General features: G+C 45.5%; 1 protein-coding gene across 1 annotated transcript in view; it reads left to right on the forward strand.

Moving 5' to 3' along the window:
- The window catches only part of SRP72 (signal recognition particle 72), a 1193396-nt gene that overhangs the window by 337893 nt on the left and 837632 nt on the right, over positions 1-17871 (forward strand). The window lies entirely within an intron of this gene.

The raw sequence follows: 17871 nt of genomic DNA on the forward strand, positions 1-17871 counted from the left end.
GGAATGTCCAGATAAGTGTTGAGGGTAGATAAATCCAAAATTGGTCTCCACGTGTTCCCCTTCTTTGGTACTAGGAACAGGCGAGAATAAAATCCTAGGCCCACTTCTGGCATAGGGACCGGCTGTATGGCCCCTATTTGGAGTAACAGAGAAACTTGCTTGTGAGCCTCTATTCTTTGTTGAGGAGGAACGTCTGGCATGCCTTTGAAAGGAGGCAAGGTATGGAAATAAAACCTGTAAGCGTGGTGTATGATATCCAATACCCATCTGTCTTGGGTAATTAAACTCCAATTTTCTTTGAAAAGTGCCAACCTTCCTCCCAAAGGTGCTGCCAGACGAGAAGGCTCTGGCAGCTGAAAAGGTAGGTCATTGGGTCTGTTTACGAAAGGACTGACCCCTGCCCTCACCCGAAGACTGTGCAGGAGAACTCCCTGTTCTAGGCCTGAAAGAGCCCTGAGCTCTACCCCTACCATGTCTAGATCTACCCCTAGACTGGGAATCATAAGAAGGATACGTCCACCCCTTAGTAGGCCAATTTCTACTAAACTTTGGAGGCTGGACCTGCAAAAAATCTTTAACAGTCTGCATAGACTTAGCCTTGTCTTCCATTTTCTTTAAAACTGCCTCAACAGGAGGACCAAACAACATGTCAGATTGTAAAGGAGCATCTAAAATCCTTGTTTTAACATGTTCAGATAAATTTTGATCCCTCAGCCAGGCGTGCCTGCAAAGAACTGACCCAGTGGCAGCCACCCTAGACGAGGCCTGTACAGCATCAAAACCACATTGCAAAGAATGCTTACCCACCTGTTCAGAAACATGTACTAAATCTTGCAACTCTTTACAATCAATACCTTCTGCCAGAGCATCAACCTTAGACTTCAATTGTGAAAGGAGATAGTTTTGGTATTTCAACATGTGGAACTGGCAATTCAAAGCCCTCATAGCAAGAGTGGAAGAAGTATAAACTTTCTTTCCCCATCTATCCAAGGCCCTAGCCTCTTTGTCTGCAGGAACCAGATTCTTTACAACAGAAGCCTTAACACCTTTAGGTCCCTGGCTAACAGTTTCTGGGTCTGCCCTAGGACTCTTAAAAAGATACTTATGAGCTTCAGGCACCCTGTAATACCTATCCGGTTTAACAGGAGCAGGAGGCAAAGAATCAGGATTAAGAGAAGCCTCTGTAAAAACATCTTCCACTACATCCAAAACAGGAGGTATAGCCAAAGGCCTATGCTGGGGTAAAAACAAAAATTCCCTAAGCCTTTTCCTGGAATCAGAGAAGTCCTGACCTTCCCACTTAAAATGCTCCCTCATGGAATCTAGAGTTTCTGAAAAGAAAAATCCTCAGGAGGAGAAGCAGAAGGAGTAGAATCATCCACATCAGAATCAGAATAAGGAGAGTACTCCTGCAAGTCTTCAGCCGAAGACTCTGAAATATCTGAAGCCTGCTCAAAACTCTCTAGCTCAGGCTCCACCCTAGGTCTCTTATCAGGAGGGGGCATAGAACCCCTAATCAAAGTAATCAAATCTTCTGCCATTTTAAGCATATGCTTCTTGGGCACAGTTCCTGAAGAGCTAGGGTTAACACCAACTGAAGCTAAACCTGGCCTGCCCCTGGGAGAAGCCTTGGAAACTGAAGGAGAGGGCCTAACCACCCTAGGCAGGGAGGGGAGTATAGTAACCTGAGAAGCCCCATCAGCCTGGCCTGCCTCCTGAGAGGCCACATCCTGCAATAACAAAGTCTCTCCCTGGGATCCCAAAGAAACCTCCGGTGGAACCACCGGCTCCACCGACACCTCCAAAGAACCGGCGTCCGGTACTGACGGTTCCTCTAACCTAGGTTTAACTGCTTTGTCCTTGCGCTTCTTCGAAGAAGCGGGCGTCGGAGCATCCGACGGCATTGTATAATTGCACCGCTTCCCGAAGACTAACCTGGCACAATCTAATCTTCTCTTAATAGTGCGCTTATTGAATCTAGCACAAAAGCGACACCCAACAACGTCGTGCTCAGGCCCTAAACAAGGAATACACAAAGTATGGTAGTCTCTATGCGGTATCTGTTTCCCACAAGAAATACAATTATTCACTTTTTCTGACATCCGGTAAACCACTGAGGCAAGAAAAAACTAAAATATTCCCCAACGGGGTACTTAGCCAACTTTGACTCGGTCTGAAACTCTGAAATCGAACAATTTCAGAACGCCAACCGGCACTTGCAACACTGCTTCTGCATCGGACCATGCGGCAAAAAAGACTGAGGATATGACGTCGGTCATGCGCATTTGTACCCTGACGTCCTGATGTCGGTCAAATGCGTCTTGACCGACGTCAGCCTTATACTTTGATATTCGGGCCGACCGGGGACAGCGGACTACCCAAGTGTAAGGACTGCAGCAATGTGAGATGAAGAACATCTTCAATGGTACCTAAAAAATGTTTGGACTCAACATTGCCATAGCCTGGAAACAATAGTTACTCTCATTCCCTGCCTACAACAGGAGTTTTGATGGTGGGCGAAGGCCTGTCACCAGAACAAGGGACAGCCATTCACTCAACCCCCAGCCACACAGACATTAACAACGGATGCATCGGATTATGCCTGGGGAGCCCACATGGCAGGAAGATGTATTCAAGACACATAGTCCACAAACCAAATGCATTTACATCTACATATCAATCAAAAAGAGATGCTACAGCCTTCAAGGACCTACTTCATCCGGGACAACTACTGATAAAGACAGACAATACCACGGTCATGTGGTACATAAACAAGCAGGGAGGTACTCATTCCTACCCCCTTTGCAGACTAGCCATGACTTTGTGGGACACAGCATTGACTTACCAAGTACATCTGCAGGCACAATTCCTGCCAGGAAAGGTAAATACTTTGGCAGACTAACTAAGCAGAACCTCATGGATCCCCACGAGTGGAAATTGGAGCCACAAGTCTTCAGCATGATAACAAGGAAATGGGGATGCCCAGACATAGATCTATTTGCCTCACCTCACAACTGCCAACTAAAGAGATTCTGCACAAGGGTTTATCACAGACAAGCATGGAAAGTGGATGCCTTTTCTTTCAGCTGGAAAAACTTAACAGTATATGCCTTTCCTCCCCAAGGTACTCCTAAAGGTCAGACAGGAAAAGGCGAAAATGATACTGATTGCCCCAGACTGGCCACACCAGTACTGGTATCCAATCCTAAGGAACTTGTCTCAATGCTCAGCATGGACCTTACCTCAAGTGCCTCATCTACTGTCCCAACAGAACAATCAGATCCTGCACAGCCAACTCAAGACCTTAAATCTGGTAGCATGGCGGATAATGTAATCACACAAAACACACCTCTCACTAAAGCGGTGATGGATGTCATTTTGGAGGCCAGGAGGTCTAGTACTAGAAAATCCTAGACTGGAAAATGGAAGAGATTCTGTGCTTGGAACCATGCACAAGGAATTGACACAGCTGTACCAAACATTCCTCAGATTTTGCAATACTTGACTGAGATGCTGGACAAAGGCCTATCTTTTTCATCAATAAAAATTCATGCATCTGCCATTTCGGCTCATTACAATACAGAGCCACCAATCTTTTCTCATCCTTTATTAAGGCAGTACCTCAGAGGGGCCAAAAATGTAAGGCCTCCAAGGAGATCACCAATACCTGCATGGGACCTCAATTATGTCTTAGAAAAACTCACCCTGCTCCTTTCGAGCCAGCCGCTGCAGCTGATATAAAGTTTTTATCTTGGAAAACAGCTCTGCTCCTAGCAATAACTTCTGAAAGACGAGTCTCAGAGCTACAGGCGCTCATGGCTGTGGAACCTTTTATCATTTTTTATCCAGACAGGGTTTCTCTGAAGACAAACCCGACATTTATGCCTAAGCTAGTGTCCAGTGTGGCCCTTAACCAAACTATTCATCTGCCTACTTTTTATCCAAACCTACAGAATAAGGGGGAGAGAATTCTGCATTCTTTGGACATACACAGACAGCTACACTTCTATTTGAACAGAACCAAAGCTTTCAGAAAGACAGAGCAATTACTAGTGGCATATGCTGCAGGATCACAGGGAAAGGCTATCTCAGAGCAGACTATTTCAAAGTGGATAGGCCACTACATTCATTTCTGCTATTCACATCATGGCAATCCAATACCTAAGGGCATTAGGCTACATCCAACCAAAGCAGCAGCCACTTTAGCAGCCTTCCTCAGGGGAGTACCAACCAAAGACATCTTAGAGGCTGCTACTTGGAGTTCAGTGCATACCTTCACAAAGCACTATCACTTACCACTCTACTCTAAATCCAGGGCAGGCTTTGCCACTGCAGTTCTGCAGGGCCTAATAGCCGCCCCTAATGCTATTTAGCTCCAGCCTCCCAACCTTAGCTTTGGGATTCAACCCAATTGTAATGACTGCAACAGTGAAACACGAAGAACATAGTACAGTTGTGTACACTTACCATAAATGTAGATGTTCGAGTGTATTCACTGTTGCAGTCCAAGTTACCCACCCGCCATCCCCCTTTTCTTTGCTGGAACTTATCTGTACTTCTCTATTCTATACAACCTATGTGGTGTATTTGCTTGTAGATGAAGGCAACATATATATACTTTGGTGCATGCATGTTTTATTGACATATTTTTAGCCTACCCTTTTGGGGGCACCTGACATCCGAGGCAAGAAAAACTGAAGAAAATGGCGTTGGCTGCAACTTTTATACCCCTGGCGCACTGACGTCGGGGAAGAGGCGACAGCAACCGACTCCAGACCTAGACTTTGGAATTCAGGCCGACTGAGGGTAGCTTGCCAGCAGGATAACCCAATTGTAATGACTGCAACAGTGAATACATTCGAACATCTACATTTATGGTAAGTGTACACAACTGTACTTTCTAGTCCACTGGATCACTTTGGCAGGAGAGCTGAGCATGTGGTTTGCCAAAGTACTTTTGACTGAGCAAAAGACTGGTAGAACTGAGCAAAATAATTTAATACAGGTTGCTATGGGAACTGGGTGCACAGATAGTTTTTTTTTTTGCACTGCTTGCACGTATAGTTTTTTTTTTTGCACTGCTTGCACGTAAACAATTGTATTACTGAGCTTAAATAAGTGTGATGATGGAAAAGTTGTACGTTCATAAATAAGAGTAGTTGTTTCATTGAACATTTGTCAGCAGAATAAGAGAAGCAAACGGAGGAAGGTTCCACTATACAGTATGTTTGCTTGCACAGAACAAGGCAGTGAAACTCTCTTCTTTCATTTTAACTGCATCAGCATTCCAGTTTACCTTTTCGTTTTCTGACTGTCCTATGCTGTCTTGAATACCTTTGTAGATTCTCTCTACAGCACCCACTATGGTAGTCCATTTTCATGAGTCCAAAACCCTGTATGTGAATACTTTACTAGGTGCAGGAAGTAGTTAGTCCTCGCAGTCTGCTGCCTGTGCCCCCCCTCCATCCTTCCTGTTAAAATTGATACCCTACCCATCTCCGTGACATGATTTTGTACACCGGTAGCATGTCCCCCCCCCCCCTCCTTTTACTAGGGCTGGGTAAAAAGAGTTGCATCTGCTCTAACTTCTGGTCATATTCCTGTCGCTGAACCCAGTGTGTCTTTCTGGTAGCCTTACTCTGAATTCCTTTCAGCAGCCTGAACTGATTTATTTTAAATAGCCTCCATAGGTATCTGCATTATTCAAGGCACTGTTTGATCAGAGTCTTGTAGAGTGGAAGCATTGCAGTGATGTTCATAGTGCATACAGCTGCAGTCATTACAGATGGGTTATCCTGCCATCAGGTGGGTCCTCGGTCAGCCAAATTCCAAAGTCTAGGTCCAGCGTTGGTTGTCGTCGCTTCTTCCCTGACGTCAGTGCGGCAGGGGTATAAAAGAGGCAGCCGACGCCATTTTCTTCAGTCTTTCTTGCCGCGCGGTGCCCGAAGCAGAAGCAGTTCGCAAGTGCCGGTCGGCCAGCTCCTGAGATTTACGAACAGTATTTCAGCTGAAGTCTTCTTTAAAGCTAAGTACCCCATTGGGGAAACTTTTCTTGCCTCAGACCGATGTCAGACAAAGTTAATAATTGCATTTCTTGTGGGAAGCAAATACCGCATAAGGATTTTCACTCTTTCTGTATACCTTGCTTAGGGCCAGACCACGACGTCTCGGCCTGCCATTTTTGTGCTAGGTTCAACAAGAGCACTATTAAGCACTGGGCAGAGTTCGCCCTTCATTATTTTGGCAAAAAATTTAATTATATCATGTCGTCTGATACACAGACACCTGCTTTAGGTAAAAGACGCAAAGACAAGGACCGACATCCGAGGTCCGCACCGAGTACTGAGACCACGCTTAGGCTGACTACTGGTTCTCAGCGAGGCGCCTACGCAGCCCCTGACTACCGATGAAACTATTTTACCGGTGTCTTCAGTACCCGAGGTTGCAGGCTCCTCTGTCTCCATTCCCACTGCAGATACCGACGACACTCTTGGCTGGGAAACCGAAAATTTAGTGAGGCCTGCCATTTCTGAAGGCGTTTTCAGACCTACCACTTTCTCTATTAAAGCCTTCACTAAATCTAAAGCTACCATCAAAACTAAAAAACAGGGCCCCCAGACCTCCTCTCAAGGCCCCATACCTAAAAAACAGATGCTTAAAATGGCTGAGGATTTGATAACTCTCATCAGGGGTTCTCAACCCCCCTCTGACAAAAGACCCAGATTAGAGGAAGACTACCCTTCTTCAGACCAGGCTTCTATTACCTCAGACCATTCTGAGGACCAGGATTATGCCTATTCCCCTTTTGAAGACTCTGATGCTGAGGAGTCTATTCCCTCAGTCTCCCCCCCTGAGGACTACTCTTTTGGGGAAACCCTGCATACATTGAGGGAGCACTTCCACTGGGAAGGCCAAGATTACTCAGATTCCAAGAAAAGACTCAGGGAATTTCTACTGCTCCCCCAGCATAGGCCCCTGGCTATCCCTCCTGTTTTAGATATTTTGGATGTGTACGCAGAAGCCAGTCTTAATCCAGATTTTTTACCTCCAGCCCCTGTTAAACCAGACAGGTATTACCGGGATGTTCATCGTGTTTCACTGTTGCAGTCATGACAAAAGGGTTCTCCCCTGCCGGCAGGCAGCCCTCGGTCGGCCAGAATCCCAAAGTCTGGTTCCGACGTCGGCTGTTCAGCCATGCTCCCTGACGTCAGAGCGCCAGGAGTACAAAGCTGACAGTCGACGCCATCTTCTCCAGTCTTTCTTGCCATGCGGTGATAGCAGTTTGCAAGTGCCGGTCGGCTGACTCCTGATGATTTTTTCTGATAAAATTCAGTCCGAAGATTTTCTTCTCCACTCAAAGCTAAGTACCCCGTTGGGGAAACTTTTTTCTTGCTCCACTCCGATGTCAGAAAAAGTTAATAATTGTATTTCATGTGGGAAGCAAATACTTCATAAGGATTTTCATTATTACTGTATTCCTTGCTTAGGCCCTGACCACAACGTAGCTAGTTGTCAGTTTTGTGCTAGATTCAATCAACGTACAATTAAGCGAAGGTACGATTTTGCTTTTCATTACTTCAGTAGGCGCTTTAATTACAAAATGTCGTCGGATATGGTTCCGGCTACCGGAGTTCACAAACGTCGCAAGGATAAAGACAGGCCTCCGAGGTCCAAATCTGATGATGGCGCACAAGCGGAGCCAGCTTCAGGTTCGGCCGTCTTCAGTGAGGCGTTTTTGCAGCCCCTGTCGTCGGCCATTTCAGAACCAATGGCCGAAACGGACTCTCATGAGGAGCCAACCAGGCCTTTAAATATTTCTATTGCAGGACCTTCGGACAATGCTCCTTCGGATGGGTCTGGAGCCGCTCTGCAGGTACCGGCTTCCGAAGGGGTTTTCAGGCCTACTCAGCTTCTAATAAAGGCAAAGCCAAAGACAAAGGCAAAGACTCCTTCTAAATCAAAGACTGCAACACAGGCCTCTTCTGAACCGGCTCCCAAGTCACAGAAACAGTTACTCAAGGTGGCGGAGGATTTACTTACTATGATTAGGGGATTACTATGATTAGGGGTTCACATCCCCCTCCAGATAAAAGGCCAAGGCAGGATGTTTATTATGATTCCTCTGATCAGGCTTCTGTTTCTTCAGTTTGTTCTTCTGACCAGGAATATTCTTTCCCTCCTTATGAGGATTCTGAGGAATCCATTCCTTCAGCTTCTCCCCCTGAGGATTTCTCTTTTGGGGAAACTTTGCATGAAATGAGGGAACATTTCCACTGGGAAGGACAGGAGTATTCGGAATCTAAGAAAAGACTGAGGGATTTTCTTCTTCTTCCCCAACATATAGACCCCTGGCTATTCCTCCTGTTTTGGATATTGTAGATGATGCCTTTTCGGACGCTAACTTAACCCCTGACTCTCTTCCTCCTGCTCCTGTTAAGCCTGATAGATATTACAGGGTTCCTGATTCCCACCAGTTTTTATACAAGAACCCTTCTGCTGACTCTGAAACCATTTCTCAGGGTCCTAAGGGAGTTAAGGCCGCTTCTGCCAAAAATCCCATTCCTACTGAAAAGGATTCTAGATCCTTAGAAAGATGGGGCAAAAAAAGTGTACACTTCTGCTACTTTGTCCATTAGGGCTTTAAACTGTCAGTTTCATATGCTGAAATATCAGCAATTTCTCTTGTCTGTTTTAAAACAAAAGCTTACTTCCATTTCTGCCTGTGCAGATGATAAGGAATTACATGACTTATTGCATGTCACTGAGCAAGTTGGGAAGCATGGTTTACACTGTGGATTTGATGCCTTGGAGGCTTCTTGTAGGGCTGCTGCCTCCGGCACAGTCATTAGAAGGCATGCATGGCTAAAGGAACAAAATTTGCCTGAACAAGTAAAGGCTAAATTATTGGATGCTCCTGTTCAGCATAATGTTTTGTTTGGATCAAAAGCTGAAGAGGTGATTAAAAAGATGGAGGATAAGGCAAAATCCATGCAAACAGTTAAAGATTTCAAGTACAGCCACCTAGATTTAGCAGGAATTGGCCTTCAAAAAATTGGTCCTTTCCCACTTCAGACAGGCCTCAGAGGGGTGTAGATATAGACGCTCCAGAGGAAGGCCTCAAGCACAAACTTCTTGTGGACCAAGACAGTGGACTGTTTCCACCCCTAGGGGAGGAGAGGACAGGTCACAAACTGAAAGGAAACAAACTCAATAACTCCCTCTGTTGGGCTACAAGAACTTCTTGCCTGGAAGCCCCTCTCGGAGGAAAACTCTCTCTTTTTTATCAAAATTGGACTCAAATAACCCAAGACAAGTGGGTTTTGGATGTGGTTTTAAGAGGTTACAAATTCCATTTTCATACCTTGCCAAGGCCAAGCGGATGGCCAGACCTTCCAAAACATCAATGGATGGAGGCCTTAAACCAGGTGGAAGGTCTTTTAGCTATGAATGCCATAGAACTGGTAACACTTTCAGAGATGGGACAAGGTTTTACTCAAGGCTCTTTCTAGTCCTCAGCAAGCAAAACTCATGGAGACCCATTCTGGATCTGTCGGTCTTGAACACCTTTCTAGAGATTCCAAAATTCAAGATGCTTACTCTACAGCAGCTACTTCCAATGCTGTCCAAAGATGCATGGATAGTAACTTTGGATTTAAAGGAGACATATTTACACATTTCCATCAGGCAGGATCGCAGAAAATACCTCAGGTTCAAGGCCGGATCAAGGCACTTTCTATTCTCTGCGCTGCCCTTTGGATTGTCTGCTGCGCCCAGGGTCTTCACCAAATGCCTGGCTCCAGTAGTAGCTTACTGCAGACTCAAGGGAATTCAAATTTACCCTTATCTGGACGATTGTCTAATTCAGGCAGATAGCATGGATGTCTTACTCCAGCATCTAGAATTTGTACAGAACCTCCTCAAGTTCCTGGGATTCTCTGTAAACATAAAAAAGTCCAATTTGACACCATCACAACAGATAACTTTTCTGGGTGCTCTTCTAAACACCACAACCCAGATGGCTTTTCTGACATCCGAAAAACAATTACAGCTGGCTTCAACTTTCAAAACCTTGGCAACTTGAACTCGACTATCTGCAAGGAAATTCCTGCAGGCTTTGGGTTACATGGCCTCCTGCATCCTTCTCGTACCATATGCAAGACTACACATGAGGAAAATACAGTGGTCCCTAAAAAGTGTATGGTCTCAGCATTGCCACAGTTTAGACATACTGATCTCCGTCCTTCCTTGCCTTCAAAAGGAATTTCTTTGGTGGTCCAGGGCATGTGCTCTAAACAAAGGGAAACCCTTCCGTCTGCCTTCTGCCACTCAGATTCTAACCACGGACGCCTCTGATTATGCTTGGAGAGCCCATTTTCAGGGCAACTGTCTGCAGGGCCTTTGGACAAAGGATCAGAAGCACCTGCATATCAGTTTAAAGGAAATGTTAGCCGTTCAGAAAGCTCTATTGGCCTTCAGGAATCTTTTACAACCAGGACAACTACTAATACGGACAGACAACACCACAGTTATGTGGTACATAAACAAGCAAGGGGGATCTCATTCCTTCCCCCTTTGCAGACTAGCCATGGATCTATGGAACACAGCTGTAGCTTGCAATCTGGATCTTCAAGCTCAGTTTCTACCAGGGAAACAAAACTTCCTGGCAGACAGTCTGAGCAGAAACCTTTCAGATCCACACGAGTGGATGCTGGACACCAAAATATTCAGGATGATAACAGCAGTCTGGGGATGTCCTCACATAGACCTCTTTGCATCCCATCTCAATCATCAACTACAGAATTTTTGCACCCGGACTTTCCACAGAGAAGCTTGGAAAGTGGATGCCCTGTCATTCAGTTGGAGGAACCTCTCTGGATATGCCTTTCCGCCTCTTCCTCTTCTTCCACGGGTCTTACTGAAGATAAAACAGGACAAGCCCAAGATGATAATCTTGCTGGTTCCAAATTGGCCTCTGCAGTTTTGGTATCCAACTTTAAAAAACCTATGTCTGGAGTCCCCTTGGGTTTTACCTCAGTCTCCGAACCTTCTGTCCCAACATCAGGGTCAGGTTCTGCACTCTCATGTCAGAACTCTCAGCCTGGCGGCCTGGTTAATCCAGGGCCTTTGATTTCTTCTTTCCTACCCAAGCAGGTTATGGATGTCATTTTAGAAGCCAGACATCCTAGCACTAGAAAATCTTATGCAGGAAAATGGAAAAGATTTTGTTCCTGGATGCAGGCTCAGGATTCTGATCCTCCTCTTCCTAAAATTACCTTAATTTTACTTTACTTGACAGATCTCTTACATAAGGGTCTCTCTTTCTCTTCCATTAAGATACATGCCTCTGCTATTTCTGCTCATTATAATACAGACCTTCCCATCGTTTCCCACCAGCTCATGAGACAGTTTCTCAGAGGAGCTAAGAACTTAAGACCTCCTAGATCTCCTCCCATTCCTGCTTGGGATCTCAACTATGTTTTGGAAAAACTAACCTTGCCTCCTTTTGAGCCTGCTGCCTCTTCTGACATCAAGTTTTTATCTTGGAAAACAGCTATCTTGTTAGCCCTAACCTCTGCCAGGAGAGTTTCAGAGTTACAAGCTCTTATGGCTGTGGAACCTTATATTATTTTTCATCAAGACAGAGTATCTTGAGGACTAATCCTACCTTCATGCCTAAGGTGGTTTCCAAAGTGGCATTAAATCAAACTTTCCACTTGCCAACCTTTTTCCCAACTCCTCAAAATTAAGGGGAAAGGATCTTACATTCCTTGGATGTACACAGACAACTACGTTTTTACTTGGACAGAACCAAGGACATCAGAAAATCAGAACAATTGTTTCTTTCTTATGCTTCAAGTTCCCAAGGTAAAGCCATTTCAAAAGAGACCATTTCTAAATGGATTGCTCATGGAATCAGATTTTGTTATTCACACCATGGAAAGCAAATCCCAGGGAGTATACGGACTCATTCCACCAGAGCTGCTGCCACTTCTGCGGCCTTCCTCAGGGGAGTTCCTACCAAAGACATTTTGGAAGCTGCAACTTGAAGTTCAGTGCATACTTTTTCTAAGCACTAATCTCTACCTCTCTACTCTAAGTCTAGGGCAGGCTTTGCCTCTGCAGTCTTGCAGGGCCTTTTAGCCACCCCTTCTTCTTTATGACCACCTCCCTTTCTTTCAGCTTTGGGATTCTACCGTACAGTCATGACTGCAACAGTGAAACACGATGAACATAGTACAGTTGTGTACACCTACCATAAATGTAGATGTTCGAGTGTCTTCACTGTTGCAGTCTGGGTTTCCCTCCCTCCTGTCCCCTCTTATTTTTACTTCTCACCATTCTTCTGAGGTGTATTTGCAAAGGTTTTGGGACCTTTTTCATTTTGGGACTCCTGACATCTGGGGCAAGAAAAACTGGAGAAGATGGCGTCGGCTGTCAGCTTTGTACTCCTGGCGCTCTGACGTCAGGGAGCATGGCTGAACAGCCCACGCCGGACCCAGACTTTGGGATTCTGGCCGACCGAGGGCTGCCTGCCGGCAGGGGAGAACCCTACAGTCATGACTGCAACAGTGAAGACACTCGAACATCTACATTTATGGTAGGTGTACACAACTGTACTTTCCTGATTCTCACTAGTTCCTTTATAAAAGCCATACTGCTGACCCAGAAACAAATTCACAGGGTCCCAAGGGGATAAAGGCCTCTACTGCTAAAAACCCTTTACCCTTCAGAGAGAGATTCCAGAGCATTAGAAAGGTGGGGGAAAAAGGTGTATACATCAGCCACTTTAACCATGAGGGCATTAAACTGTCAATTTCATATGTTAAAGTACCAACAGTTCCTGTTATCCCAGCTGAAAAGCAAAATAACACAAACAGAACAACCAGATTTGAAAGAGTTGCAGGATTTGTTGCATGGAGCAGAGCAAGTGGGTAAACATACCTTGCAGTGTGGTTTTGATGCTTTAGAGGCCTCATGTAGAGCTGCTGTCACAGGGTCTGTCATACGTAGACATGCTTGGCTCAAAGAGCAAACCTTACCAGATCATGTCAAAGCAAAGTTATTAGATGCACCACTTCAAAAGGATGTATTGTTTGGTGTTAAAGCTGAGGAGGTACTAAAGAAAATGGAGGAAAAAGCGAAATCTACGCAAACAGTTAAAGATTTCTTGCAGGTGCAACCTCCACGCTTCAGCAGTAACTGGCCTTCAAAAAATTGGCCCTTTCCAGCCACGGACAGACCTCAAAGGGGCAGATACAGACGCCCAAGGGGTAGAGGACAACCTCAGGGATCTTACAGAGCTAGACAGTGGCAAGCACCAACCCCAAGAGGTGGAGAAGATAGACCACAGTCATTTATAAAACAGACACAATGACTTCCCCCTATGCCTGCCAAACAAAGCTATAATGGCAGCACCTTTGGGCGGAAAACTGGCATTATTTTCAAAAAACTGGCACATTGTTACAAAAGACCAATGGATTCTGGACATTATGGACAGAGGCTACAGGTTCCACTTTCGCACCCTTCCAAAAATGAGAGGCTTGCCAAACCCGCCACAAAATCAATGGGCAGAGGCAAAAAGACAAATTTCCGCTCTCATGGATATGAAAGCAATTCAAGAGGTACCTGCAAAAGAACAAGGTCAAGGTTTTTATTCCAAACTATTTCTGGTACCAAAGAAGGACAAAGATTGGAGACCCATCTTAGACCTATCCATCCTAAACACATATCTACAGGTACCAAAATTCAAGATGCTCACATTACAGCAGCTTCTTCCCATGCTGGACAAGGAGTCTTGGCTGGTAACATTAGACCTCAAGGAGGCATACCTGCATGTCCCTATCAGACAAGATTGCAGAAGATACCTCAGATTTCTTGCAGGTTCAACCCATTACCAATTCTCTGCATTGCCCTTTGGCTTATCTACTGCGCCCAGAGTGTTTACGAAATGCCTGGCATCAGTAATTGCCTTCTGCAGACAACAAGGAATACAAATCTACCCATATCTGGACGACTGCCTGATCCAAGCGGACAGCAAGGACATTCTATTGCAACATCTGGCGTTTGTAATAAAACTGTTAAACTACCTGGGATACACAGTGAACAAAAAGAAATCAAAACTAATACCTTCTCAACAGATAATTTTCCTGGGTGCCAGCTTAACTACAACCACCCAGATGGCCTACCTCACGCCAGACAAACAAGGGCAACTGTCTCAATACTTCAACAAAATGGCAACTTTAACCAGACTAACTGCAAGGAAAGTCCTGCAGGCTCTGGGATTCATGGCATCTTGCAACCTACTGATAGCATGTGCAAAGCTGCATATGAGGAAACTACAATGGTACCTAAAAAACTTATGGTCTCAACACAGCCACAGCTTGGAAACAATTATACCACTCATTCCATGCCTTCAAAAGGAATTTTTGTGGTGGGCTCAAGCATGCCAAAGAAACACAGGTCTCCCTTTCTGTTTACCTCAAGCAACTCAAATCATCACAACGGACGCCTCAGACTACGCCTGGGGAGCACACATGGCAGATCAGTGCATTCAGGGAAAATGGTCCCAAAAAGAGAAGCACCTACACATCAACCAAAAGGAGATGCTAGCCGTGCAAAATGCTCTAATGACCTTCATGGACCTACTGCATCCAGGCCAGCTATTGATAAGGACAGACAACACCACAGTCATGTGGTACATAAACAGGGGGAACTCATTCATACCCCCTGTGCAGGCAAGCCATGACCCTGTGGAACACAGCTCTGGAATTACAAATTCGTCTACAGGCACAATTCCTGCCAGGGAAGGAAAACACACTGGCAGACAACTTAAGCAGAAACATGACAGACCCACACGAATGGAAGTTGCATCCTCAAGTCTTCTCAAAGATAACTCAGGCAAGGGGACAGCCAGACATAGATCTATTTGCTACCCACAGAAATTACCAGTTGAAAAAATTCTGTTCAAGGACCTATCATCCACAGGCCTGGAAAGTGGATGCACTCTCCTTCAATTGGACAGCATTGACGGTCTATGCCTTCCCGCCTCTTCCTCTACTGACCAAAGTTCTATTAAAAGCCAGAGCAGAGAGGCCGAAAATGATTCTCATTGCTCCAGACTGGCCACGACAGCACTGGTATCCTCTCCTAAAGAGCCTGTCACACTCACCTCCATGGATCCTACCTCTAGTTCCTCTTCTGTTGTCCCAGCACAACTACAAAACCCTTCACAGCCAGCTCAAAACCTTAAATCTAGCTGCATGGAGAATACCTTAATTTCCCAACAGACTCTCCTCTCTAAGGAGGTGCAGGATGTCATCTTGGAGGCTAGAAGACCCTCTACTAGAAAAACCTACTCCGCCAAATGGAAACGATTTTGTTCCTGGAATCAAGAAAAGGGCCAGAATCCTTGGGTAATAAATATACCTCAAATTTTACAGTACCTAGCTGAGATGTTAAACAGTGGCCTTTCCTTCTCCTCCATCAAGATCCAAGCTTCAGCCATTTCTGCACAATACAATACACATCCTCCTTTATTCTCACATCCTCTATTAAGGCAGTTCCTCAGAGGGGCAAAAAATATAAAACCCCCACGGAAACCACCTGTCCCAGCTTGGGATCTCAACTTCGTATTGGAAAAGCTGACCCTGCCTCCCTTTGAGCCGGCTTCTTCAACAGAGCTACAATACTTGTCGTGGAAAACAGCCTTCCTTCTGGCTATTACCTCAGCACGCAGGGTTTCGGAGCTACAGGCCCTCATGGCTGTGCAACCATTCATCATTTTCCATCAGGACAGAGTTTCCTTATGAACCAACCCTACCTTCATGCCAAAGGTAGTATCCAGTGTAGCTTTAAATCAGACTATTCATTTACCTACCTTTTATCCAAATCCACAGAACAAAGGAGAGAGACTACTACATTCCTTGGACATTCACAGACAACTTCGTTATTACTTGGACAGAACAAAGTCGTTCAGGAAATCATAGCAGCTCTTTGTGATGTCCTTCATGGATGCATCTGCAGTCATAACAACTGGGTTGTCCTGTCGTCAGGCAGCCCTTCAGTCGGCTGGATTCCAAAGTCCGGGTCCGGCTTCGGCTGATGTCGCACTTCACCCGACGTCATCTCTGTTGGTCTTCGGGTATAAAGGCATCAGCCGACGCCATTTTCCTCAGTCTTTCTTGCCGCGTGGCGCCCGAAGCAGAAGCTGTTCGCAAGTGCCGGTCGGTCGGATCCAGAGATTACTTCTACCGAATACTACTTCGAAGACTTCTAAAGCTAAGTACCCCGTTGGGGACTCTTTCTTGCCTCAGCTGATGTCAGAAAAAGTTAATAATTGTTTAACCTGTGGGAAACAAATACCTCATAAAGATTTCCACTCTTATTGTCTGCCTTGTTTAGGCCCAGCCCACGACGTAGCAGCCTGTTCGGCCTGTGCTTCTTTCAACCGACGAACGCTTAGGCGTCGGTCGGAGTTTGCAGAACAGTTTTTTGGTTCTGATTTTGCGTACATCATGCCGTCGGATCCTCCGACTACTCAATCTGCCAAAAAACGCAAAGATAAAGACCGACACTCGCGGTCCGCGGTTTCGGCCGAAACCATGGTTAAGCAAACCGCGAGTGTCTCGGTTTCGGCCGAAACCGAGAAAACTGATCAAAGTACAGCTGAATCTGTCTCTACAACTGAGGCCCCTGCTACCACTCTTGAATCGGCCTCAGAAATTTTATCCACTACGGTGGTTGCCACTGACTTATCAGACACCATTCCCTTGGATGTCTCTACCCCAACACGTGGTGCTGCTAGGCCTCCAGCAGCCATGTCCATTAAGGCCTTCGCCAGGGCTAAAGCAGCCAAGACTACTAAAACAGTGCCTGTTAAACCCCCACAGCCAGGCCCTCTTCTAGTTCTCAAATGCTTACTTTGGCAGAAGATTTAATTTCATTAATTAGAGGATCTCAATCTCACCCAGACAGGGCCTCTCAGCCCCCAGAGAAGAGACCTAGGGCAGAGCCCCCTGAGCCAGTGTCCTCTGATGATTCTGCTGATGAATCAGACATAACTGACCAGCCAGAGGCTCCTTTCTCCAATTTTGAAGATTCTGATGCTGAAGAATCCATTCCAGCTGCTTCCCCACCAGAAGAATTCTCCTTTGGGGAAACCTTACATGCCATGCGAGAGCAGTTCCAATGGCAGCAACAGGATTTTTCAGACTCCAGAAAAGACTTAGGACTTTTCTGCACCTTCCACAGCACAGGCCCTTAGCTATACCTCCTGTTCTCTCTGTGGTGGATGATGCTTTCAATGATGTCTGCTCCGCTCCAGATTCTTTACCCCAGCCCCTGCCAAACCAGACAGATTTTACAGGGTGCCAGATACTCATCACCACCTTTACAAGGCCCCACTTGCAGACCCGAAACTATATCCCAGGGTCCCAAGGCAGTAGCACACCATAGCTAAAAACCCTATTCCTTCTGAAAGGGAAGCAAGGTCATTAGACAGATGGGGTAAAAAGGTCTACACTTCAGCTACTCTCTCAGCTAGAGCTTTAAACTGTCAGTTTCACATGATACAATACCAAGAGTTTATGCTTGATCAGTTAACTAAAAAGCTCACCACTGATGAATCTCTTGATAAGAAATATGTATTAGAAATGGTAAATAACATACAACAGGTTAGTAACCATTCCTTAAAATGTGGCTATGATGCACTGGAGGCTTCATTTAGATCAGCCATGACTGGCACAGTGATAAGAAGGCATGCATGGCTAAAGGAGCAAGCTTTACCGGATCATGTTAAAGCTAAGTTGCTAGATGCTCCTATGGATAAGACAAGTTTGTTTGGTACACCTGCCCAGCAGGTTATGAAGAAAA

The sequence above is a fragment of the Protopterus annectens genome, chromosome 17.part0 (assembly GCF_019279795.1).
Source record: "Protopterus annectens isolate FY-2018-M chromosome 17.part0, PAN1.0, whole genome shotgun sequence".
In the NCBI taxonomy this organism is placed as follows: domain Eukaryota; kingdom Metazoa; phylum Chordata; order Ceratodontiformes; family Protopteridae; genus Protopterus; species Protopterus annectens.